A 27688-nucleotide genomic window follows, 5' to 3' on the forward strand; every position below is an offset into this window, starting at 1 on the left:
ACGCCCATATATGAGAAACAGCCTGGTGTATCTCATCTCTCCCCTTCCAATCTGTTTAAGCTCTGTGTTCAGACAGGATATACTTTCCTGTTGTGGCTTCCCTTGCCCTGCCTTCTAAATATGTTTTACATGTGTTATTAACTTCTATCTGGATGCTTTATTTTAAATTAACTAAAGATTACAGTCGGGAGTTGGAAGAGGTACCGAAATGTGCGGCTAAATTGATCAGGATGGTGGAGGGAGATCTTCTCCTATGAAGGCTTAAAAGCCAGATGGGACACTTTAATGAAGGGGGGAAATAGAAGGCAGCTGTAGTAGTTTATTTGAATTTTTTTTTTTTAAGAAGCTTGAGTGTTCAGCAGAGAGCATTTTGAGAAAAACAATATATTTGAAAAGAGCTTCCCCGATCTAAGGGGGAGATGAGAGGGTTTAGGCTGGCAAAAAGAGATGGCTCTGCATTTCACCTGCGGGACTCACCGACACAGGATGTTGCTCGGAACTCGGGATGCACAGATCAGTCTATGCCTAGGCTGTTTCAGCTTTGCATGCATCCATACACAAGTCTGTCTCATTTCTGCATTAATCTGCAATTATTATTGTGGGTTTTTTTTTAATATAAAAAAGGTCTGCACATAAAACAATTCATATTTAACTAAGCACTTGAGTACATATTTTGGGGAATGTATTTTCTCACAAAATATGCATGCTGAACGGAGCAATTTTTCAATTGCTCTGTTAGGCATGCATATTTTGCGAGGAAATATATTGCAAACATTTAAGGTGACGGGAGGGAGAAAGGAAGGCAAGATGAAGGAGCTTAGCATGCTTCTGCTGAGAGACCAGAAGAGGGGTGTGTGTGTGTGTGCGCACACACACACACATTTATTTATTTATTTATTTATTTATTTATTTTAAATTACCTAATTCAGGTTATCAGCTTGGCTTGGTTGTTGTTGTTCAAAAACAGTTTTCCTCCCAGTGTTTTGAATGCAAAAGAAATGAAATATGCCAATTCCATGATTAGCAAAGATTGCTCCATGTTCTGAGGTTGTGTTGTGGGAACGTCAACGGTGTGATGCAGCAGCTAAAAAGGCTAATGCTGTTCTAGGTTGCATCAACAGAAGTAATAGGAAACCATAATCTTGCTCTCTTCTGCCTTGGTCAGGCCACACCTGAAATATTGTGTCCAGTTCTGGGTGCCACAATTGAAGAAGGATGTTGACAAGCTGGAAGATGTGCAGAGGAGGGCGACCAAGATGACCGAGGGTCTGGAAACCAAGTCGTATGAGGAACGGTTGAAGGAGCTGGGTATGTTTAGCCTGGAAAAGAGGAGACTGAGAGGAGGTAGGAGAACCATCTTCCAATATCTTAAGGGCTGTCACATGGAGGAGATAACATGCTTGCTTTCTCCTGCTCTGGAGAGTAGGACTCAAACCCACGACTTCAGATTACAAGGAAGGAGATTCCGACTGAACATCAGGAAGAACTTCCTGACAGGAAGTGCCATTTGACAGTGGAACCGTCTCCCATGACACGTGGTGGACTTTCCTTCCTTCCTTTCTGAAGGAGCGTCTCCACCCCCATCGTTCTGCCCCGGACACTGAGGTCCAGCGCCGAGGGCCTTCTGGTGGTTCTCTCACTGTGAGAAGCCAAGTTACAGGGAACCAGCCAGAGGGTCTTCTCAGTGGTGGCGCCTGCCCTGTGGAACGCCCTCCCAGCAGATGTCAAAGAGAAGAACAACTACCAGACTTTTAAAAGACATCTGAAGGCAGCCCTGTTTAGGGAAGCTTTTAATGTTTGATGGATTACTGTATTTTAATATTTTGTTATGACAGCATCTTAAAGTTAAGACAGCATCTTAAAAAGCAGAGATATCACCTTGCCGACAAAGATCCGTATAGTTAAAGCCATGGTTTTCAAAGTAGTGATATATGGAAGTGAGAGCTGGACCATAAAGAAGGCTGATTGCCGAAGAATCGATGCTTTTGAATTATGGTGCTGGAGGAGACTCTTGAGAGTCCCATGGACTGCAAGAAGATCAAACCAATCCATTCTGAAGGAAATCAGCCCTGAGTGCTCACTGGAAGGACAGATCCTGAATTTGAGGCTCCAAGACTTTGGCCACCTCATGAGAAGAAAAGACTCCTTGGAAAAGACCCTGATGTTGGGAAAGATGGAGGGCGCAACGAGAAGGGGATGACAGAGGATGAGATGGTGGCACAGTGTTCTCAAAGGTACCAGCATGAGTTTGACCAAACAGTGGGAGGCAGTGGAAGACAGGAGTGTCTGGCATGCTCTGGTCTATGGGGTCACAAATAGTCGGACACGACTAAATGATTAAACAACAACAACATTTTGTTGGAAGCTGCCCAGAGTGGCTGGGGAAGCCCAGCCAGATGGGCGGGGTTTAAATAATATATTGTTGTTGTTGTTGTTTAGTCGTTTAGTCGTGTCTGACTCTTCGTGACCCCCTGGACCAGAGTACGCCAGGCACTCCTGTCTTTGGATGGTCACCTGTCATTGATACTGTAGTTGAGATTCCTGCATTGCAGAGGGTTGGTCTAGATGACCCTTGGGTCCCCCCCATCTCTGTTGTTCTACCATCATGTGAAAATACGGGTCCTGGCACATTTACTATGGAAATCTGCCCCGCATTAGCAGTCTGCTGTGTCCATCGATCCCAGAGGGCTGCTGACAGGCCAGATCTATCTCCTTGAATATTTCCTCTCAGCCCAAGAAAGGCTTTAGTTTTTTTTATTTCACTTTTATCAGAGCAAATCTGCCTCTTTAGGAGAATGGAGGCCTAAACACTCCAATTAAAACCTTTATCGGTCCAAACAAAAGAAGCCCCGAACCGGAGCGTAATGTCCTGCCTCAAGTCTCTCCGTCCCCTACAGATGCCCGCTAAGATACGCCACAGAAAAGATTGGCAAAATAAGCCCAGGAAACATGCTGTTCTTTTGCTTGGCTGTCGGCTAATTGCGCTGGCTTTTCTGTCCTTCCCCGGGCCTCCCTCCACCCCGCTAGTCCCCGAGTGCTGGGGGAAATCATTATAGGAAAGGGCAGGAGGTTAAGCAGAGAGAAATCACATCGCATTTGGGGCAGAGGCAAAGTGGTTTGCGCAGGGAGCGAAAGGACGGCTGCAAAATCCTGGCGCGTTTCCTGCCAGCTCCGGCTCTGATCTCCCTCTGTTTTTGTTGTCGCTTTCCATCCTGAGCCTGGTCCTCGAGGGAAACAATAGAAAATGATTAATAAATAGGGAATTAGATGAAGAGGGGGGAAAGGAGGAATGGGGAGACAGGGAGATTCGGGAGCCAACCAGATGCATGTGGGAAACCTGCAAGCAGGATTCGAACACAAGATCCCTCTTCTCTCCTGTAGCTTCCAGCAAATGGTGTTCAGAAGCATTGATGCAAAGTCCAGTTACGAAGGCAGAGCAGAGGCATCCTCACTGCTAGCCATTAAAAAAGAAAAAAGTATTTCTACTTTTCAGATTTATACATTTCACTGATTTTACAATCATTTTGACATTTCAAAACTTGGCTTCCTTTCCCCTCTTTCTGCAGTTCCTTAAATTTATTTTTAACATCTTCTGCATATCCAAAATTAACTTAATTTGTTCATTTATTCATCTTCTTTAGATATATACTCTTCTGAGGCTGAAGGTTATTACAATAATCCTGCCAGTGTTTTTACCTGTTATGCAATTTATCTGTAAATAATAAATAAACCATTTCCATTCTTTTATAAAAAAACTTTGTTATCTTGATTTCTCATTCTTCCAGTAAGTTTCTCCATTTCTACATATTCCGTAAGTTTTTGTATCCATTCTTCCTTTGCTGGGAATTCTGCTTCTTTCCATTTTGGGTCAAGTAACATTCTGGCTGCTGTAGTAGCATACATGAATACGTTTCTAAACATTTTAGGCAGTTATATCCCTATAATTTCTGGGGTTTTTTTTACGAATGTTATTTTAAACATACTTTTCATCTCATTATGTATCATTTCCCAGTAAGCCTTAACCTTACTCCAAGACCATCACATATGATAAAAAGAACCTTCTTTCTCTTTACATTTCCAACACTAATTTGATTTAGATTTATACATTTTTTTGCCAGTTTACTCGGTGTTAGATGCCACCAATAAATTTCATATAATTTTCTCTTAGACCATAACATGCTGTAAATTTAATATCCTTAAAAATTGTTCCCATGCTTCCATATCTATATTATGACCGATATCTATTGCCCAGTTTATAGTTGATTATTTTACTTGTTCATTCTTTGTCTCCCATTCCAATAATATTTTAGATATTTTAGACAGCACTTTTACATTTTATATTCCAACAGGTCTCTCTCCAGTTGTGATATTAGTTCCCCAAATGGCACATCTAGCCATTTTATAATCTTCTCCCCCTCCCTGAATTTGCCTAATCCCTTTTTTAAAGCCATCCAGACTGGTGGCTATCATTGCCTGCTGTGGGAGAGAGTTCCACAGTCTAACTGTGCTGTGAGAAAAAAATACTTTCTATCTGTCCTGAATCTTCCAGCATTCAGCTTCGGAATTCAGTCTTGTCCACTCTGGCTGGCAGGAGTACTCCAGGTTTTGATTCTGTGCTGGGCCCGGGGGTAACCCAAGTAACGCTGTCCAGATCCGGTCCCGAATCCAAGGATTCTGCGAGGAGTCAGTCTGACAGGGCCAAGGCAGGAAACCAGGCTAGGTCAGGCACAGGATCACAGGCAGGTTCTGGCAAACAGCAACATTGCTCCCGCAACCTGGGGCGGGGTCCAGCCAGTGGCGTAGCGTGGGGGTGCAGGGGGGGCCGGCCGCACCGGGCGCAACATCGGGGGGGCGCTCGCACTCGAGTGCTAAAATCCACGGGTTAGGGGGCTCAAATTACTTGCCTTGCCCCGGGTGCTGACAACTCAAGCTACGCCACAGGGTCCAGCAGACTTTTATCAATGTCGGGGTAACAGCCGGTCCTGATCCCCTGGCAACTCACCTCCCTGTCTTGCCCGAAGGCGAGCACTCCTCCTGCGACTACTCAGGTCTCTCCTTCTCTCAGACCTGAGTCTCTGCAGCTTGGGAGATGTTGGTGGGTTACTAGACCCAGGGGCCACCTCAGCCTCCCCTGACCCAACTGGTAGTGGAGCAGCTGCAAGTGATGGCCCAGCTGGAGGCAACGAGGTCATCTCCACATCTGGAGCCAGGGCAGGTTCAGGCCCCTGACTCGGCCCAGCTGGTGTTTGTTGCAGGAGAACCTGTGCAGACTGGGATTCTTCAGGATCATGCCCCAGACGTGGTTCAGATGATGCCTGAGGCAAAGGATCCGGTGCGGACTGAGACTCCTCTGGCTCTGACTCTGAGCCCAAGTCCCAGGCCATCAGAGATTCCTAGCCCTACCCTAGAGACACCAGGTTCAACCATTGAGCCACAACCTTTCATGCCATCTTACAATTTTCCTTACATTTTTGTTATATGCCACCTTTTCCACCATGGAATACATGGTTCTCTCGCTCCTTGTTTAATCCCCACAACAACCATGTGAGGTGGGTTAGGCTGATTGTGGGATGTGAAACAGAGCAGTCAATGACAACATCCCTAGAGTGGACATAAAATGGGGATGTCTGGACCAGCCAGTCGGAACTTCCTGTTTCCTCCTGGGCTGGGACAGACTTCCTCTGTGGTGTAGTGTGGTGTAGTGGTTAAGAGCGGTAGTCTCGTAATCTGGAGAACCGGGTTCGAGTCTCCACTCCTCCACATGCAGCTGCTGGGTGACCTTGGGCCAGTCACACTTCTCTGAAGTCTCTCAGCCCCACTCACCTCACAGAGTGTTTGTTGTGGGGGAGGAAGGGAAAGGAGAATGTTAGCCGCTTTGAGACTACCTAAAGGGAGTGAAAGGCGGGATATCAAATCCAAGCTCTTCTTCTTCTTCTCTGCAAGTGACCAGAGGTGGTTGTGGCCTCACCTGTGCAGGTTGACTCCATTCCTCAAAGAAGCAACATCTGCTTATTCTGAGATGCCCAGCTTCCAGCCAAGAGAGGACAAAGGGACTATCTCTTTATGGGATAGATTCCAGGTGTATATATTTTGTAACTTAAGTCTGCCTTCTGGGATCCATTTGTGAACAGAATGTGAGTAAACTCTTTTATATACTTTTATACAAGACTGTGTCGTGTCTATTCTTTTCATGAGGGAATAAAAGGGGAATTACCAGGTAACTTATTTTAGAGGCTTATACAAGCCTGCAAAACTCTATCCGCTGTACAAGTTTAAAAGTTACTCTGCTAAATAATAGAACTTGTTAACACAAATTGGGAAGGATATAATTAAACAATATATCCTCTCCTGCCTCCCTGAACATTCCCACACTGATGGGAAGAGACTTGCCCAAAGTCACCCAGTGAACTTCATGACCAAGTGATGATTTGAACCCTGGTCTCCCAGGCCCTAGTCCAGCACTCTAACCACTGCATCTTACTGGGTGGAAACGGCTAGGTGGATTTTGAAGACTTAAACTGATGCTGGGGTGAGATCAGTGCTGCCTGTATGCTTGCAACTGTAGTCAAGGGGTACGTTTGCAGCAGCCAAAAAGGCTAATGCTATTCTAGGCTCCATCAACAGAAGTCTAGTGTCCAGGTCAAGGGAAGAAATAGCCCGTCTCTATTCTGCTTTTGTCAGAGCACACCTGGAGTACTGTGTCCAGTTCTGGGCGCCACAATTTAAGAAGGATATTGACAATCTGGAATGTGTGCAGAGAAGGGTGATTGAGATGATCAAGGGTGTGGAAACCAAGCCTTGTGAGGAACGGTTGAAGGAGCTGGGTAAGTTTAGCCTGGAAAAGAGGAGACTGAGAGGAGATATGAGAGCCCTCTTCAAATGTCTCAAAGGCTGTCACATGGGAGAGGGAGCAAGCTTGTTTTCGGCTGCTCTGGAGGGTAGGACTCGAACCCATGGCTTCGAGTTACAAGAAAGGAGATTCTGACTAAACATCAGGAAGAACTTTCTGATGGGAAGAGCTCTTTGGCAATGGAACAGACTCCCTCAGAAGGTGCAGGACTCTCATTTCATGGAGGTTTTTAAAAGCAAGGGCTGGATGGCCATCTGTGATGTATGATCTAGTTCAGATTCCTGCATTGCAGGGGGTTGGACTAGTTGACCCTTGGGTCCCAACCATACAGTTCTCTGATTCTATGGGCTTCTTGTTCAGGGCAATCATCTTTTCAGATTCAGCTAAACCCTTTCAGTTGTAAAAATGGTCTTCTTATTGACCCATGGGGCTGCTCTTTACAGTCACTCTGCTTCAAGCCTGAGCTTTAACTGCTGCAAACCACCTTGCTTATTTTAGACAAGAAGGCATCGATGTTTTGAGATCAATAGATGCATGTAAGAATTTCAGTGGGAAATGTTGGTTTCTGCTAGTGATGGGCAGAGCTCTCCTGAGTTTGATTCAGCACTGGCTGTCTTGGCAAGTTTTCTGCAAAGCTTCTGTCTCATCATGTTGCCCGCGGATGTTGCTGTGCGCATGAACTGCCCTGCATGGCCCTGGGAACTGCATGCTGCTTCGATCGCAGGCGCAACTTGGGATGGAGGAGAGATTTGATTCAGTGCGCATATGAAGCTTACCAAATTTGCACATTCAGTCGTGGCTAGTGGCCTGGTCCCCCATGAATTTGTCTAATCCTCTCTGAAAGCCACCCAAGTTGGTCATGACACATTGTGGTTGCGAACCCCACCGTTTTCACTCTTTGCTGCTATGTGACAAAGCACGTCCATTTGTCTGTCCCGAATCGCAGAATCAGCCCCAGGATCTACGGATAATGGCTGGTATACAAATTTAATAAATCTTCAATAATAATTGGGTTCCTTCCAGGTCTATTGCGCAGTCCAACCCTTGCAATGCAGGAGTCTTATTTATTTATTGAATTTATATTCCACCTTTGCCTCCAAGCAACTCAAGACGATGTGTATGGTTCTCTCAGCCTCCACATTCACTATACAGACCTTTGTCGGTAAGGTGATGTCCCTGCTTTTTACCTTGGTGCCCCCCCCGTCAAATGTAAGTAATCCCCTGCCCCACCAGTTTCCAAAATGCTGTTTCTTTCCCTGGTTGCTGGTCGCTCTGCCCCACCCTCAACTCCTGTCACATTTTAATTCTCCCTCCCTCTGTGTCCTTTGTGATCTGCCCCTCGAATACTATGGGGGGGGGGTTCAGAGTTTGAATGCAGTAAAAGTACATAGGGACATATGAGCAGTGTTTCATCAATACAGCAGCATAAAACGATTTAAAATTAAGTGATAGAAAGACAAGGTAATAACACATTATGAACTTAAAAAGTAGGACGTCATGTGCTTTCAAAACCCTTCCTTAACGTTATAAACTGTGAGTGTAGATCGGCCCCACTGACTCCCAAGCAGGGATGAAGGAAGGGGGTTGGTGGGGTTGGGTCACCCCCCGGGTGTCCCCACTGACGGGGGTGACAAAATGCAAGGCGGCACTCATTGCAGGGCCTGCAGTGCGCCAGAGCCACACGTCTCTCCTGGGAGTGACGCGGTGTCTTGGGTGCCTGCAGCTCTGCGCTGCCCCAAACGGTCTGCCCACCGCCTCCCCCTCAGCTGTAGGGTGGCCCCACGGAGAGTCCTGCCCCAGCTCACCCTGCCCCCACAGGTGGCTGGCCCCGACCCTGGGTGCATGGCATGCACGGCACCACCCCAGGCGCCCAATCATCTTGCTTCACCGCTGCTCCCAAGTCCTAGTCCAACACTCTAACCACTACACCACACTGCCTCTCTCTCAGCTGAGATATGAGGTGTGTGACTTGTTTGAGGGGGCAGGATAAAAAACTTGTAGGTTGCTGTCTGTGCTCCCATTAACCTAGCCCATTTATAATAATAATACTAATTTATTATTTATACCCCGCCAATCTGGCAGAATTTCCCCAGCCACTCTGGGTGGCTCCCAATTGAGTGTTAAAAACAATACAGCATTAAGTATTATCTGTATTCTGGAGTGCCTGGCGCATGAAACTACCATATTTCTCGCTCTATAGGACACACTTTTTCCCCTCCAAAAATTAAGGGGAAATATGTGTCCGTCCTATGGAGCGAATGCAGGCTCCTTGGCTTCAGCGATAGAAACGCAAAGCCTCCGAAGCGCAGAGAGAGCGCTCCTACCGTGCTCCAGAGGCTTCGCATTGCTTTCGCTGAAGCCTGGAGAGCGAGAGGCATTGGTGCACACCGACCGCCCTCGCTCTCCAGGCTTCAGGGATAGCCGCCTAAGTTCCCACTGCAGGGAGAGGTTGTGCGGGGCTAAAGAGGAAGTCAAAATAGCAAGCGGGGTGGATCCCGCTCGCTGTCTTGGCTTGTGCCATAGCCGCGCACAACCCCTCCAGCAGGGAGAGGTTGCGCACAGCCTGTACACTGCTCTTTGGGGCTGGGGGGGGGGGGAATAAGATTTTTTTTCTTGATTTCCCCCTCTAAAAACTAGGTGCACCCTATGGTCCGGTGTGCCCTATGGAGTGAAAAATACAGTAACACCAAACTGCTGCTAGAAGCTGGTAGGTACAGTGGTACCTTGCAAGACGAAAAGAATCCGTTCCACGAGTCTCTTCGTCTTGAGGTTTTTTCATCTTGCGAAGCAAGCCCATTAGCGGCATGGCGGATTAGCGCTATTAGTGGCTTAGCGGCTTAGCGGATCAGCTGATAAGCGGCTTAGCGGCTTAGAGAAAGGGGGGAGAAAGGGAAAAAACCCCGCAGGAACTCGCAAGACATTTTCGTCTTGCGAAGCAAGCCCATAGGGAATTCGTTTTGCGAAGCACCTCCAAAATGGAAAACCCTTTCATCTAACGGGTTTTCCATCTTGCGAGGCATTCGTCTTGCGGGGCACCACTGTTTTCTTAGGTAGACTTCTTCAGACCCTGGGGGCTCTACTCACCTGCCACGCCTAGCATCCAATGCTAGACATATCCCTCTGCAAAGGACTTCCTTTCTCCCTTTTTAAATCCACCAGCCGATGTGCGCAGAAGTGCTTTCTTTTGTTCCGCCCTGCGTTTCCTTAGCGAAGTTCTAGAAAGAATAAAGTTGAGACGGTATCAAAGCCTTGTGCTTTCCCCTCTCCTTTTCTTTTGCCTTACAGTAACAACTTCAAGCCTTGCCTCTTAAAGGGGCTGGCAAGGTAGGACGGAAACTCTCTTATCGCCAGCCTTCAAGGGGAAAGTGTTGCCTTTGATATTGATATCTTGGAAATGCAAAAGTAGCATGTTGGGGCTGCAGAAAAAGGAAGCAGTCTGGGCCAGCTCTTCTGGTGCCTTTTCAGGCACGAGTTTTTCCGGGATCCTGAGATCCCTCTGGGGAATGGGGAATGGGTGAGAGAGCCAGGGCTGTGCCTGCCTTTAAGAACATAAGCAGAGCCTGCAGGATCAGGCCAGGGGCCTATCTAGTCCAGCATCCTGTTCTCACAGTGACTGAACAGTTGCCTGTGGGAAACCGGCAAACACAAGAGCAAATCTCTCCTCCTGCAGTTCCCAAAAACTGGTATTCAGAAGCAGAGCCAGTCCAGGCATTAGGCAGGCTTGGAACACTGCCTCAGGTGGAAGAAGACCCCACTAGATGGTGTGCCCACCAGCGGCAGAGAAACACCGTCACCGTAGGTGCCGATTTCTGGCAAGATTGCGCCAATTTGAGGCAAGAGCTCACCTATAATAATAATAAAATAATAATTTTAGCAATGACAACCCTAGACAGCATCTTAAAAAGCAGAGACATCACCTTGCCGACAAAGCTCCGTATAGTTAAAGCTATGGTTTTCCCAGTAGTGATGTATGGAAGTGAGAGCTGGACCATAAAGAAGGCTGATCGCCGAAGAATGGATGCTTTTGAATTATGGTGCTGGAGGAGACTCTTGAGAGTCCCATGGACTGCAAGAAGATCCAACCTCTCCATTCTGAAGGAAATCAGCCCTGAGTGCTCACTGGAAGGACAGATCCTGAAGCTGAGGCTCCAATACCTTGGCCACCTCATGAGAAGAGAAGACTCCCTAGAAAAGACCTTGATGTTGGGAAAGATGGAGGGCACAAGGAGAAGGGGACGACAGAGGACGAGATGGTGGGACAGCATTCTTGAAGCTACCAACATGAGTTTGACCAAACTGCAGGAGGCAGTGGAAGACAGGAGTGCCTGGCTGCTCTGGTCCAGGGGGTCACAAAGAGTTGGACACGACTAAATGACTAAACAACAACAACAACAAAAAAGCATTTTAATAAACAAGCGTGCCCCGTGACATTTTCAAGCAACATATCATTTGTACAGGGGGATATAATGTTAAACAGGTCAGTGTAGATCCAGCTCAGGTTTCGAATCCCTATTCAGCCATGAAGCTCACTGGGTGATTTGGGGCTAGTCATTGCCTCTCAACCTGGTCTACCTCACAGGGTTGTAGCAGGGATGGAATGAGGAGGGGGAGAGTCATGTACATCATGTCCTAGGAGAAAAAGGCCAGATGTAAATGCAATCAATCAATCAATCAATCAATCAATCAATCATGTGCTGGACATGTTCAGAGATCAAAAAAATTTGGAAATGATTCATGAAGAGATTAAAAAATTGATAAAGGTTTGATATAACAAAAGGGCAGAAGCATATTTATTAGGAATTTTGAGTAAGGATATCTCCAAAGACAAAATTAACATATTTCTATACGGAACAACATTGGTAGCCAGTTACTGGAAAGGAAATAATATCCCAACAAAAAGGGAAGGGTTAAGTAAATTATGCGAGTATCTGGCGTTAGCAAAATTAGCGGATTTAATGAGACACAAATCCAAAACTACGGAACAGAAACAATGGGAATGCTTAAATGAATATTTACACAAGCAGGGCTCAAATACGAAAGTTTGGTTGCGCTTAGACTAACCTTGTGAAGAGTACAGAGAACACAAAGATTTGATGGACTATGAAAGAACTCAAGGAAAGAAGTGACTGAAGAACAGATGTAAAGGTGAACCAGAAACCAAAAGACGTGTGGTGAATGCGGTGGAAGCCTTTTAGAATATTTTAACTAGGATTTATATATTGTAATGTTTGAAGTATAGATTTGGTATTATTGATTATGAAAAGTATCCCCCCTTTTTCCCTTTCTTTTATCTTTCGTCTCTTTTCTTTTCTAGTCTGCATGTTGGAAAATAGGTAGACAAATGTGTTTACAGTGCTATGTATTGATTTATGTTTCTATTTCTTTTTTCCTTTTCTTGTAATATTTAATAAAAACTAATAAAAATTATTTTTTAAAAATCAATCAGAAAACTACCCTACCTGGCAGTCAGCTGAAGAACTAGCTTGGGGGATGGAGAACCTCTGGCCCTCGACACCTTTCAGTCTGGCCCCTCGGACTCTCCCCAGACACCCCTTCCCTTGCTGATTCTGAGTTTTCATCTATCTGGAACATGTCCTTGCTTGCCTGCGTTGAAGATAGAGAAGGATGCATGAGAGTATGTAGAAACCAGCCTATTGTACAAGGAGAAAATTCTTATTAGTTGCTCCATCCTTTTTGGCCTTTGGCTCCACCAACCCCTGGAATGTGGCCCCTGGAAGGTTGCCTAAATGGCAAACTGGCCCTCAAGCTGCAAGAGGTCTTCTACCCCTGATGTATCTCTCCCAATGAGTGACAGCCTCCGTCTCAACTCTTGTGATAGCTATCTACAAGCACTGAGAGATGAGGAAAGAATAACTCTTAATTAACAATAATTAAGTGCTGAATAGATTCCAGCATTGTAGTCGGTTCGGCAGCTCCCGTACCCACAGAGGGGACCACAGCACAGCAGCAGAGCATGTGCTCGGATTGCAGAAGCCAGTGAAAGGACCTTGAGTCCCAGGGCTGGAGAATGAATAGCTGTTAATCAAGAGCAGACAGCATTGGGCTGGATACTTGGTGGACTGATGCTTTAGAAAGTCGAAGGGAGATTGCTTGAAGCCAGAGCTGTCTGCTTATTGCCCTGCCTTTAGGGAGGTATGGCAGCTTAGGGGCAAAGCGCATGCTTGGCATGCAGAAGGGCCCAGGATAATCTCCAGTGAGGAACACGAGAACCTCTCTTGCGCCACATCAGACAAGCTCAAGGTATGTCAGGGACTGGACTGAGGAGTCTTTCTCAACCTCCCAAGAAGAGGAGGACAGTATAGATTTAGAACAATGGTTTGCAGAAGGTCATAGGGCAGGTCAGGAGGACTCCCTGGTCCTAAATGGGGTAACTGTGCCCCTGAAGGACCAGGTGTGCAGCCTGGGAGTCATTTTGGACTCACAGCTGTCCATGGAGGCGCAGGTCCATTCCGTGTCCAGGGCAGCCATCTCCCAGCTCCACCTGGTACGCAGGATGAGACCCTCCCTGCCCGCAGACTGTCTCGCCAGAGTGGTGCATGCTCTGGTTATCTCCCGCTTGGACTACTGCAATGCGCTCTATGTGGGGCTACCTTTGAAGGTGACCCGGAAACTGCAATTAATCCAGAATGCAGCAGCCAGACTGGTGACTGGGAGTGGCCGCCAAGACCAGGTAACACTGGTCCTGAGAGATCTGAATTGGCTCCCAGTGCATTTTCTGAGCACAATTCAAAGTGTTGGTGCTGACCTTGAAAGCCCTAAACGGCCTCAGTCCTGTATACCTGAAGGAGCGTCTCCACCCCCATCGTTCTGCCCGGACACTGAGGTCCAGCGCCGAGGGCCTTCTGGCAGTTCCCTCACTGCGAGAAGCCAAGTTACAGGGAACCAGGAAGAGGGCCTTCTCGGTGGTGGCGCCCGCCCTGTGTAACACCCACCCGCCAGATGTGAAGGAAATAAGCAGCTATCTTATCTTTACAAGACATCTGAAGGCTGCCCTGTTTAGGGAAGTTTTTAATATTTAATGCTGTATTGTTTTTAACACTCGATTGGGAGCTGCTCAGAGTGGCTGGGGAAACTCAGCCAGATGGGCGGGGTATAAACAATAAATTCTTCTTATTATCATTATAGTTCAGAGGCTGCAGAAGGGAGAAGTTGGGAAATATTGGGAGTGGAGCAGCAGGAAGACGCACCAGGGGAAAGACAGCTGACAGACTTAGTGACCGCCGGGGCGGAGGAAGGGGGTGTGGTCTGCCCCCTGTGTCACCACTGAGTGGGTGTGTGACAAAATGCTGGGTGGCACTCACTGTGGGGCCTGCAGCGTGCCAGAGCCACGTGTCTCTCCCAGGAGTGACGTGGTGGCTTGGGCACCCACATGCTCCGCGCTGCCCCAAACGGTCCTCCCGCCGCCTCGCCCTCAGCTGTAGGGTGGCTGAGTGGGAGGAGGCAGGCAGACTCCTCGGAGGTCCCACGGAGCGTCCTGTCCTGCCTCGTTCTGCCCCACAGGCGGCTGGCCCTGCCCCTGGGCGCAGGGCATGCGCGCTGTCCCAGGTGCCCAATCGGCTTGCTCTGCCACTGCTGACTACCCCCCCTCTCCCAGGATCAGGCGTGCACTGAGGGTAGTAGAACAGAAAGCTCAGAGGCAGAAAGCCCAGACCAGCCGGTGACGCAGGGATGACATACAATAGAAGAGACAGAGGGAGTGGGACATTACTCAGAGCAACACCATTATCTGAGAGAGCCACTTCCGCCCTACAGAGGAGGTGGGGTTGCGGGCTTCACGCCCCCACCACGCGTGCGGCGGCTGGAGCCCAGCCCCTGCCCGATTGGGTGAATTCCCGGCCGCGTCACCCCCTGGCCAGCCAATCGGCTGGCTCAGGGGGTGTGGTCTGCCCTATTTAAGGCAGGCACAGCTGGGGATCTCCCTCTTTGCTGCCCGCCAGTTCCTGCTTTTCCCACCCTCCAGCCCTTTAAGGTTTTCGTTCCTTGACCTTGCTATGGACCTTGGTTGGTCGCCGCTGAGGGGCCTGGGAGGAATTTTTCCACTTGGCAAATTGGCACCAGCCACTTGGTTTTCACCTACCTGGTAGCAAATCGTCACAACTTTCTGGGTATTGGCGGTTAGGCATTGGTATACTTCTGTAGATGGAAGAGGGGAGGTTACGCCATCACCTGCCCCGCATATTGAAGGGTAGTCTGGTAAAGGATTCTGGGGAGCATGGCCCTGTCTGAAGCCTGGGGAGGTGAGGGCCTAAGGCACGCCCCCGAGCGGTTACCCTGGGGGAGTTCCTAGTCGATGTGCATCAGCAGGACTCCCCCTACTGGTGGTTAACCCTTTCCGGTCTTCAAGTGGACGGGCTGAAGTCAGATATAGTCGGTTAGGACCAATGCCCAAGCCAATACCGCTCATCACCTGTAACCAATAAAGTTGTGGCCTTATTTAGCCCATTAACCTTAATAATTGTGTCATGTGTCATTATTTCCGGGGGGGGGGGGGACTCGTCACGCAATCAGCATCGTCCATCACTCTCTGTGAATATTGAATAAACTACCTTGGTAAGAACTTCTTGTTTTTCCATTTCCGGCTGCCAGCTGTGAGGGAGGGGGATCGGATTCCCTGAAGCCTGACAACATAACGTAAAAACACATGCAGAGCCCTGAAGCAGGATCAGGCCCAAAGCCCACCTAGTCCAGGATCCTGTTCTGTATGCCAATGGGAAGCCCACAAGCAAGAGCTGAGCAGACCCTCCAAGTCTCCCTATTTTCCAGGGACAGCCCCAGATTTACAGAAGCCGGCCCGGTTTCTAATTCTGCTTTTCCTTAGGACGTCCCTGTTTTCTAAGGCTAGCCTTGGTGGTGGGGCAGTTATACAAGCACCCCCTGATGAGTGACATCGCTTGTCAGGTCCAGGACGAAGCCAGCCAGCCAGTCGGCCAGCCCCTCCTCCGGACGTTCCCTCCATTTAATGGCTGCCGTCGCCGCCTAATGCGAGCGGCTGTTTGCTTTTCCTCTTCTGCCCATCTGGGTACGGTGTATCATCCCTTTTATTTGTTAATGATGGAGGACATTAGTCCAGGCAGTGAGAGGATTTGTGAGGCAAACTGTTGTTATGTTTTACGACTTCCACAGAAGCGCTGTGACCTCTATTACTTCTTTGTTTTATGGCAGCCAGCACGAAAAAAAGAAAGAAAGAAAAGGTCCTCTTTAGATTTATGTGCCGTGTTAAGGGAAAGTGCTTTGTTCATTAGGTTGTGAGTCCATGTCTGTGTGTGTCGCTGAATCATATGGTTGTATCTTCCTGTGTTTACACCACACAAAATTTCCAAAGTTTGCCAGCTCTGGTCTATTCGAATGCTGAGAATAAGCCCAAACCAACACACCATGCTCAGCCTTATGCATTCCCCCCCAACACACTTTAATTTACTTACTTACTTACAGCTATAACAAAGGCGGCATTTTTTCATCTCCGCCAAGCTAAGCAGTTGGCCCCTTATCTCTCTCGCCCTGACCTAGCCACTGTGATCCATGCGACGGTCACCTCCAGACTGGATTATTGTAACTCGCTCTACGTGGGGCTGCCCTTGAGACTGACCCAGAAACTCCAGCGGGTGCAGAATGCCGCGGCGAAACTCCTTATAGGGTCTTCACTGTGAGATCACATTCACCCAGTACTATACCAGCTGCACTGGCTCCCGGTGGAGTACAGGATCAGGTTTAAGGTGCTGTTTTAACCTTCAAAGCCGTATACGGCCTAGGACCCTCGTACCTACGGGACCGCCTCTCCTGGTATGCCCCACAGAGAAACCTACGGTCTGCAAATAATAACATCCTCAAGGTCCCAGGCCTCAGAGAGGTTAGGCTGGCCTCAACTAGAGCCAGGGCCTTCTCGGCTGCGGCTCCAATCTGGTGGAACGCTCTGTCACAAGAGACTAGGGCCCTGCGGGACCTGACATTTTTCCGCAGGGCCTGCAAGACAGAGTTGTTCCACCAGGCCTTTGGTCAGGGCGCAGCCTGACTCCCTCCTCTGGCAACCTGCATAGAATATTGCTTAATTGGTTGCCATTAATTTGATTTTAATTAATTTTTATAATGAATATTTTGAATGTGTGATTATTTGATTGTTTGATTATTTGATTATTGTTAGCCTCCCTGAGCCCGGCTTCGGCTGGGGAGGGCGGGATATAAATAAAATTTATTATTATTATTATTATTATTATTATTATTATTATTATTATTATTATTACTTATTGTTTATAAAAGGCAGCAGTAGATTTTACCAATTATTTTCATTGATTTTCCAAATTACAATGCAATTCTCCACAAATTATTACAAATAAGTACCAAATTACAGTGGACGCTCGGGTGACAATTGGAAATTGCAGAGTCAGGAGAAAATGAAAGACAAAGTCCGAGATTGGTTACACTACGCTCAAATTAAAGAAGTTTTCAAACTTGATAAAAAGTTAGGATTCCAGGTGGAAAAATCGAAGTTAGAAACGGAATTGTTAGAGCCTAAGACCAAGGTACTTTCAAGAATGTATAACTTGCTGTTAAAATGGAACACACAAGATGAAACGGTTAAATCGGCTATGATAAAGTGGGCACAGGATATTGGGTACAATATTATGTTTGAGGACTGGGAAAGGTTGTGGACTACTGGGCTGAATTTTACTGCATGTAATGCTTTGAAAGAAAATGTAATGAAAATGATATATAGATGGTACATGACCCCAGTCAAACTTGCAAAAATATACCACTTGTCTGATAACAAATGTTGGAAATGTAAGGGAAATGAAGGAACATTCTTTCACCTTTGGTGGACTTGTCCTAGAGTGAAGGCTTTCTGGGAAATGATATATAATGAGCTGAAAAAGGTATTTAAGTATACCTTTCCTAAGAAACCAGAGGCCTTCCTTTTGGGTATTGTCGGCCAAGGGGTGCTAAAGAAGGATCGAACATTTTTTATGTATGCAACAACAGCAGCAAGGATACTTCTAGCCAAGCATTGGAAAACCCAAGATTTACCCACACTGGAAGAATGGCAGATGCAACTGATAGACTATATGGAACTGGCCGAGATGACTGGCAGAATCCGAGATCTGGGAGAGGAGACGGTAGAAGAAGATTGGAAAAAATTCAAGATCTACCTGCAAAAATATTGTAAATTGTATGAATGTTAAGAAGGATGCTTGATTATAAACAATTTGGCACCATTAAAACAGATGAAGTGAATTATGAAGATAAGTTAAATTTAAGAAAAACCAATTTTTTTTAAGATAATTATTAGGCTAAGTTTAATTTGCTAAAGAGGGAAATAAATGTATCTAAAATTTGAGATATAACATTGGAAAACTAGACAGTCAGGATGGAGACAAGGTGATAAATTGCTGGTTTAATTTTTATAATTTGGAACGCAGGAGCGGGAGATGTGAGGAAGTCCAAAGGAGATAAGAAAAGATGTTATGACATGTAACACTTTTGTTTGCTTATTTATATTGTAACTAAAAAAAAAAAACTTTTAATAAATATTATTAAAAAAAATACAGTGGACGCTCGGGTTGTGAACGTGATCCATGTGAGATGCACATTCGCAACCCGCAGCGTCCGCAATCTACAGTGGCGCGTCTGTGCATGCACAGGTTGCAATTCGGCACTTCTGCACATGCGCAAAGTGCAATTTAGCGCTTCTGCGCATGCACAACTGCCAAAACCCAGAAGTAACCCGTTCTGGTACTTCCGGGTTTGGGCATTCCGCAACCCAAAATCTGTAACCCGAGGTATGACTGCAATACAATTTTAATTAAATGACTTCCCATTTGCCATTGCTGAGGCGATCTTAGCTTCTAATATTACAATTAAAAAGCCAGCAGTAGAGGCTGTGATCTTCAATAGTCAGCTGGGACCACTTGCATTGGAAGGAAGGATCTCTTAACCCTTTTATCCCTGGCCATTTCCCCACTCAAAATCTCTCCACTCCCACTGCCCACATCACCCAGGAGAAAATAGACTGTTACCATCATTTTAGATTGCATTTTATATATGTATATAGTTTTGATCCCACCAATGTTTAATTGTTTTTAAATGATTGTTTTTTCTATGGTTTTAGCGGTTCTTATTTTTATCTGTAAGCTGCTTTTCCACCAGGGAAAAAGGTGGGGTATAAATAAATAAGTTAATAACAATAAAGGTAAAGGTAAAGGGCCCCTGACCATTAGGTCCAGTCACGACCGATTCTGGGGTTGCGGCGCTCATCTCACTTTACAGGCCAAGGGAGCTGGCGTACAGCTTCCGGGTCATGTGGCCAGCATGACTAAGCTGCTTCTGGAGAACCAGAGCAGCGCACGGAAACGCTGTTTACCTTCCCGCCGGAGTGGTACCTATTTATCTACTTGCACTTTGATGTGCTTTCGAACTGCTAGGTTGGCAGGAGCAGGGACCGAGGAACGGGAGCTCACCCCGTCGTGGGGATTCGAACCACCGACCTTCTGATTGGCAAGTCCTAGGCTCTGTGGTTTAACCCACAGCGCCGCCACCAACAACAATAATTCCCCCTCTCTATAGGGCAAAAAGAAGCTGGGTGTGTGCATGCAAAATTCCTCCAAGAAGCTCAAAGGGTCATCCATGGTTTGACCCTTCCTCATTTAATCCCCATAACAACCCTTTGAGGTAGGTTAGGCTGAGAGTGAATGAATGGCCCAAGTGACTCAGCAAGGATTTGAACCCTGGTCTCCTAGGCCCTTTCTGCCACTCTAATCGCCACACCACACTGGCTCTCAGTTTATGACTCGATTCATCCGGTCTTAAATCCAGTTTGCAACGTTTTCATGTCAGTTTGTGATTTTTTCAAAAATGAAAATTCACCAGTGTTTTAATGTGAGCTTCTCAAACGAACTCGTGTTTGCATGCTGTTTCCACCAACATACAGACTTTTGCCAAGCAATTTCCAGCAATGAAATACGTTATTGTACATTACAGTCACTAATACATGCATTTTTATGGACACTTCAGCCCATGCATTTAAGTACTCGCTCCTCGCCTGGCACTGCAAAATTCAGGGTAGCGCACATTCGTAAAGGATTTTGGTCTGTGTATCGTTTGGAAGGCACAAATGAGCTTGAATTTAAATATGAACTGTATTGAATTGCTCCCCCATTCCTAGTAACAGAGCATGGTGCTCCTGCTACGGAAAATCTGCCTTGAGAGAGAATCTGTCTGAATCCCTTGCAACAAGTGCGTAATAAGCCTTTGTTTATTTACTGAAAATAATCATATAATGGCTTAGGAAAGCCATCGGGCAAACTTTGGCCCGTCCCAATCACCTCACTGTCACCGTCACCTATGCCATTGGGATGGTGGAGACTGAGTCTATAGCTTGAGTGCATGTGTGCTGATGTAAAGGACTTTTTAATGTTTTAATAACAAATATTACAAGATATCTTTCCTCATGCCCGTTGCCTGCTGAGCCATCACGCTGAGAGACCATATTTATGGCACTGTAAAGCACAATGAAGGCAGCAGTGCCGGGAATACTAATCGCCTAAAGTTTATTACGCCAAGCCTGAATGCTTCATTTTAATTGCATGGAAACATTTAATTTGTTAGATGGCGTGTCATGTAGCTTTCCTCAGGCACCAGTAACTTATAGCCACACTGGGGCAATCTACCAGACTAGGAGAGGTTATAAAATGAAATGGATATTTTTTTGGCATCCTTTTTTCTTTTTTTTTACTTGACTCCGTTTTTTCTTTCTTTGCATATGTGTGTGTGTGTGTGTGTGTGTGTGTGTGTGTGATTGCAAGACCTTCTACTTTCTTGGGGTTATGAGACATCTCCTGATAATGATAAAAGGTTAAGCAAATCAGCATCTTCAACTCCAAGCTTATTCAGTATAAAGAGCTAAGCAAAAAAATACTATTGCAATTCTAGGCTTCAAAAACAGGAGTAGAGTGTCCAGATCAAGGAAAGGAATAGTGGTAAGTGATTCTGTCTTGGGAGCACCCTACCCCGAGTCCAATTTTGGGTACCATAGTTTAAGAAGGATGGTGACAAGCTGGAAGGTGTGCAGAGGATGGTGACCAAAAGGACCGAGCGTTATGAGGATTAGTTAAGAGAGCTGGGCATGTTTAGTTCCAGTGGTGAAGCTCCGAACCAATAGCTTCAAGTTGCAAGAAAGGAGATTCCGACTAAACATTAGGTATAACTTACTGATGGTCTTCTTCTTTTTTGGTCATCACTTGTAGCTGAGTAACAACAACAACAACAGCAACAATAACAATAATATATTATTTATACCCCGCCCATCTGGCTGAGTTTCACCAGCCACTCTGGGCGGCTTCCAATCGAGTGTTAAAAAACAATACAGCATTAAATATTAAAAACTTCCCTAAACAGGGCTGCCTTCAGATGTCTTTTCAAGATAAGATAGCTGCTTATTTCCTTCACATCTGTAGGGCGCTACAGGGCGGGCACCACTACCGAGAAGGCCCTCTGTCTGGTTCCCTGTGGCTTTGCTTCTCACAGTGAGGGAACCGTCAGAAGGCCCTTGGAGCTGGACCTCAGTGTCCGGGCTGAACAATGGGGATGGAGACGCTCCTTCAGGTATACAGGACCGAGACCGTTTAGGGCATTAAAGGTCAGCACCAACACTTTGAATTGTGCTCAGAAACGTACTGGGAGCCAATGCAGATCTCTCAGGTCCAGTGTTATGTGGTCCCGGCGGCCGCCCCCAGTCACCAGTCTAGCTGCCACATTCTGGATTAATTGCACTCTACACTGACCGGCAGTAGCTCTCCAAGGTTTCAGGCAGGAGTCTTTTCCTTCTCTACCTGGAGATGTCAGGTAAAGTATTGGAAGACACAAGATTTAGCCACCCGGGAAGAATGGCAGATGAAGTTGATGGACTATATGGAATTGGCGGGAATGACTGGCAGAATCCGAGACCAGGGAGAAGAGTTGGTGGAAGAAGATTGGAAGAAATTTAAAGATTATCTACAGAAATATTGTAAAATTAATGAATGTTAGAAAGATGTTGGAATGAAGTTACATGGCTTTAGCAGAATGCTATAAAGAATTAAGTACAATAGATTGTAAATGGATTAAAGGGAAAAATAAGGTTAGAATGTGTTAAGATAAATTATAGGACAGAAAAGTGAGGAAGATGGAAAGGATTTGCTGAAACAATCAATTGAAGTGGAATACAAAAAAGGGAGGGGTGAGGAGGTCGCTGAAACAAGTAAATGAAAGATAATAATATTGAAAGTATTGGATGTGTTTTTAATTGTTTTTGTCTTGTTTTGTTATGTATATGAAGTGTTTTTGTGTCTGTATTGTATTGTATTGTTTTGTTATGTTTAATTTTCTTTTCTTTTTTTGTAATTCTTAAATTCTTAATAAATATATTTTTTTTTTTAAAAAAAGAGAGATGTCAGGTAAAGCCCAGACAGGTTAAGTCCTGACACACAGGGGAGCTGTCCAGCACTTTCAGCAATGTTAGCAGAAAACCAGAGGGCCAAGTGCTTAGCAGTAGAGGAGGCGTTCTGGAGGCTGTTAGAGCAAGGGACAGGCACCAGCATCTTCTGCAGATCTGGGCTTGAATGTGCCCTGATAAGTAAGTAAAACTGAACCAAGGACCACAGACTCAGGAATGAATGAAACAGTTTATTGACACACCATGTTCAACTCAAGAACAGACGAGGATTAATATTGTTGGTCTACAATACAGGGACAGTAAAAACATCCACTCAAACAGCCCAGGAGGGAATAGTAGAGAGATGAGGAAATAATAGCTAAAGAATGCTATAATAACGGCATTGACGGAGCAATTATGACAAGCAATTTGAATATGAATCCTAAGCCTTCATCTCCCTGGGAAAGAAAAAAAAAACCCCTCTCCTTTAAAGCATCACATAGCATCCTAAAATCCTTGTAAAATAGTCTAGCATTCTGAAATAAAGAGCGTAGCTAGCCAGCCAGTTGCATCTGAGTGAAAGATCCTTTCGTCTTTAGAACAGAAAGGGAGGTGGAAGGTGGAAGGGGAGAAAGGAAAATCAAAAAAGGAAGGAGAGCAGAGAAAAGTGAAAGTGTCAGAGGAAGGGACTTCGAACATCTGGACATCTCCTTCCCAATTGCTCAGTCCTAGGACCAGATCTTTGCCTCCTTTGCATCAAGATGGCCATTGAGGACAATTCCAGCTTTCCTACGTGCAGAGAATCTTTCCAGGGGAAAGTGCGACTGACACCCACGCTATCTGCCGTCACCCTCCACACACCGTTACTTTGACACATTTCATATCAGCACCTTCTTCGAAATGTTATGATTCCACCATCTGTTCTGACACCTGCTGACGATCCCTTCGGCCTCTTATCAGGTATGCCGTTTCTCCCCTTATCACCAACGCGGGTGCCAAGGCCTCGCGCCGGCTGACGCTTTGCTCCGGCAAAAGGTCCAAGCGGCCTGTGCAGAGCGGGTCCCATCCACTGCTGTCATCCATTTAAGCCTGTCATGTGGACACCAGGAAGCAGAGAGGGCATATAGCTCTCTCCTCCAGGCTGAGCATTCCTCGCATTTTAACCCCAAACTAAACAGGGTTGGCTGGTGGAAAAAAGAGGAAGGGGTGGGTGAATCGGTCCCTTTTGGTTTCTCTCCTTTTCTCATTATTCCGGTCTTAAGTTCAGGTCCACACATTTCCACATCAATTTCCATTTCTTTTTTTAAAAAGAAAGTCCTCATGAAAATTCATCGGCATTTTAGTGCACATTTTTCCCAATATACAAAATTTTGCATGCAATTTTGTGTAACGTACAATGCCCCTTTTTGAAAAGCAAATCCCTTCAATTACCATGCGTTTTTATATGTCATTTTTATGAATATATGCACACTTTACCCCAGTATAGTCGTGCCTTGGTTCTCAAACAGAATCCGCCACAGAAGTCTATTCGACTTCTGAAACCAAGGCACGGCTTCCGATTGGCTGCAGGAGCTTCCTGCACCCAATCAGAAGCCACGGAAGCCAAGTTGGACATTCGGCTTCCAAAAAGCATTCACAAACCAGAACACTCACTTCTGGGTTTGTGGCGCTCGGGAGCCAAAACATTTGAATCACAAGGCATTCGAGAACTGTATATCCATTTTTGTACACATTATTTGGCTGGAGAACCACACTGTGAAATTCAGAGATGTGCAGATTTCAAAGGATGTCTGTGTTTCAGTTAATGTATTGTTTCAGAAGGTTCAAATGAGGTAGTTTTGCCTTTAAAATCAAAATGCAACAATTTCCCCACCTCTTCCTACTAAGAGGATCACCATCCCCCAACCCGAACTTTCCCTCAACTTTCCTTATCACAAAAGTCCAACCTTTGAGAGAAGTTCCTTTGTAAGACCTAAGCTGGCCACTTGTGTCCTCATTAGCACCCCAAAAGAATCAGCTAGGCTGCAGCAGCTACAAAGAAGAAGAGTTTGGATTTGATATCCTGCTTTGTGACTTAGGGACCTCGTATTTACGGACCGCCTCTCCTGGTCTGCCCTGCAGAGGACCTTAAGGTCCATGAATAATCATGGTTTAGAGGTCCCGGGCCCTAAGGAAGTCAGACTATCCTCCACCAGGGCCAGGACCTTCTCAGTGATGGCTCCGACCTGGTGGAATGCTCTGTCCCAGGAGACCTGGGCCCTGCAGGATTTAACCTCACTCCGCAGGGCCTGTAAGACAAGAGCTACTCCACCTGGCTTTCAATATGGAGTTAGCCTGATCTTTTATTCCCCTTCCTTCCTTCCTTCCCTCCCTCTCCTCTTTTTATGAAGATTACCTGCTCTGAGATCCCACAGCTAATTCTCCCCTGGTCTCCTTGCTGGCGCAAATAGGACTAATTTAGGCAGCTAGCCCTGGTGATCATCTAATGTTTATTGGATGGATTTCCCCCCTAAATTGATTTTTGAATTCTGAATTTATTGTTATTCATGTTTTATACTGTTTTTTATGCCTTTTTGTTGTTGTTGTTGCATCAATTAAGTGTTTTAAATTTGTTGTTAGCCACCCTGAGCCCAGTTTTCTGAACCAGGAAGGGCGGGGTATAAATAAATAAAAAATTATTATTATTATTATTATTATTATTATTATTATTATTATTATTATTAATCACTACCCTAAGAAGTCTCAAAGCGGCTAACAATCTCCTTTCCCTTCCTCCCCCACAACAAACACTCTGTGAGGTGAGTGGGGCTGAGAGACTTCAAAGAAGTGTGACTAGCCCAAGGTCACCCAGCAGCTGCATGTAGAGGAGCGGGGAATCGAACCCGCTTCACCAGATTACGAGTCCACTGCTCTTAACCACTACACCACACTGGCTTTCTAAGTGATGGTGCCCTCCAGGGTGGGCCTTTCCTTCGCTCCCTACCTGTTAGGTAAGAGAACAATGGTCAGAGAGGTAGTTGAGAGTTGGAAACTGGCTGGGGAATGGAGACACAGAGACCTGCTTGCTCTGTGCTGTATCCAAAGCTGTGACTGATAGAGAAGCAAGATCTGTCAGGGTGTTAATTCTGTGAGCCCCTCCAACCTATGCTCAGGCTGTATATATCTGTAGGTAAAACCAGATAGTCTAAAGACACCACAGTCTCTGCTGACCTTCTTCCCAAGGAAACTGAACCCCGGGGAAGTCTGTCACTGTTAAAAGATAGGAGTGGCATGTAACAATGCATTTAAAGCACATAGCTCCCCCCACAAAAGAAGAATCCTGGGAACTGTAGTTTGTTAAGGGCACTGGGAATTGTAGCTCTGTGAGGGGTAAACCATAGTTCCAAGGATTCTTTGAGTGAAGTGATGACATTGGCTGATTGACATCTGATGCCTGTACATCGTTCAGCCTGGACACTGAGGTCCAGCTCCGAGGGCCTTCTGGCGGTTCCCTCACTGCAAGAAGCCAAAGTACAGGGAACCAGGCAGAGGGCCTTCTCGGTGGTGGCGCCCGCCCTGTGGAACACCCTCCAATCAGATGTCAAAGAAATAAACAACTATCTGACTTCTAGATGACATCTGAAGGCAGCCCTGTTTAGGGAAGCTTTTAATTTTTGATGTTTTCTCGTGTTTTTAATATTCTGTTGGGAGCCGCCCAGAGTGGCTGGGGAAACCCAGCCAGATGGGTGGGGTATAAATCATAAATTGTTGTTGTTGTTGTTAAGGGAGGGGGGTTATTGGTTTGCTACTCCTTTTATATTAACTATGAATCTTGTGGTTTTTATATTGTAGTTTTGTGTGGCGAACAGATTCGTGGATGAAGGGCGATAGACAAATTTAGTAAATAATAATAATAATAATAATAATAATAATAATAATAATAATGCTGTGGATGTGCCCTTAATCCAGGCATGCACATTTTACAAGTGATCTGGCAAATGTTCCATTTTGCCCTCAGGTAGTTGTATCCATGTTCCAGAACACTGATGCGAGAAACTGATCGAAGAACTGGGACCGCGCGAGCAGATGTAACATCGGCAGCAGACGAGAGCTGGTAAATATCTTCCCGGAGCAGAGATTTGCTCGACGAGCAGAGATATGCCAGCAAGTGAGCGGGCAAAATCCCTGGCGAGTCTTGTGCTGTCTGCCAAGGCAGCTGAAGGAAGCCTTGAGTGACTCAGAGCAGGATCGCAGCACAAACAAAGTCTACCTTGGGGCTCTCGCAATCGTCTTTGTTTGCAAAATGTCACAGCCAAGGTTGCCATGCGGCCGGACCCCTTTCAGCCCATCAACATGCTGCAGCAGCTCTTTGACAGAAGGCTGGTAGGAGGTTTCCGTCTGGCTAGAAATGGGGATGGAGGAGGAGGAGGAGGAGCAGCGATACAGCACTTTGGACACGTTTTCCTCAATTGGAAAGGCAGGGAAAGAGCTCTCAGGGAACGCAGCAAGGAGATGTTGCAGGCTGCACCAGCATGGTTCAAGGAGATGAATGCACAATGCCAGATAGTCTGGGAAACCTACGAAGATGGAGAAAGCATTTCTGGGTCTCTGGCTACTCCTCTGTGAACACGGAGGAGCTGTGATGCTTAAAACTGCATTGCTTCCAGGAACAGTTCCCTGCGTGAGTGCAATCACACACATGCTGAAAGATGGTGATTCATTCGCAGATTTGTTTGCAGTTCTTAGGGCTTCAGCAATGATTATTGGCGGTTCTCACACCCAACATTAAAAATATATATTTGTGCTTCTTCTTTCAGTGTTTGCTCCTGTAAAGCCTAGCTGTCCACACGCACCTTGCTACTCACTCAACAAAAGGCTGAGCTTCTGCAAAGGGTCAGATAGACGCCTTGCAAAAAGCACAAATTGATTTGTTTTGTTTTACATTCACTGTGAATATATATATATATATTGGTGCCACGGTGGGGGAGCTTGATGGTGCTTGGGAAGTAAAAGCTGCCACCTTGTCCTTCACCTGCTCTCATCCACTCGCCCCAAGAGCCCAGATATTTACCTCTGGCAAGGCAGGGCAGGAAAACGGTTTCATATTTTCCCAGGCAGTTATGCTACACATGTGCAGGTCAGTGTAAGCAGCGCTACACACTCTGTGCCGAAACAAAAATTGAAATTCTGCTCCCAGGCAGGGTTCCAGAAGCACCTCTGGAGGGAATTCCAAAACCGATCAGCTGCCACAGCAAATGCCCTGTTATGTACTGAGCGGAATCCTAGAATAATAGGATCCAGAATGCAGCAGTCTGATTGGTCCGCAGGAGCCACCCAATCCAGCTCCAGGTGGAAGTGAATCAGTGACCTGATTGGCCTGCAGGAGCAGCCAGTCAGGCTCCTGGATGAAGTGAATCAGAAACCTGATTGGCCTACAG

The sequence above is a fragment of the Podarcis gaigeae genome (assembly GCF_964106915.1).
Source record: "Podarcis gaigeae genome assembly, chromosome: 9".
Taxonomy (NCBI): Eukaryota; Metazoa; Chordata; class Lepidosauria; order Squamata; family Lacertidae; genus Podarcis; species Podarcis gaigeae.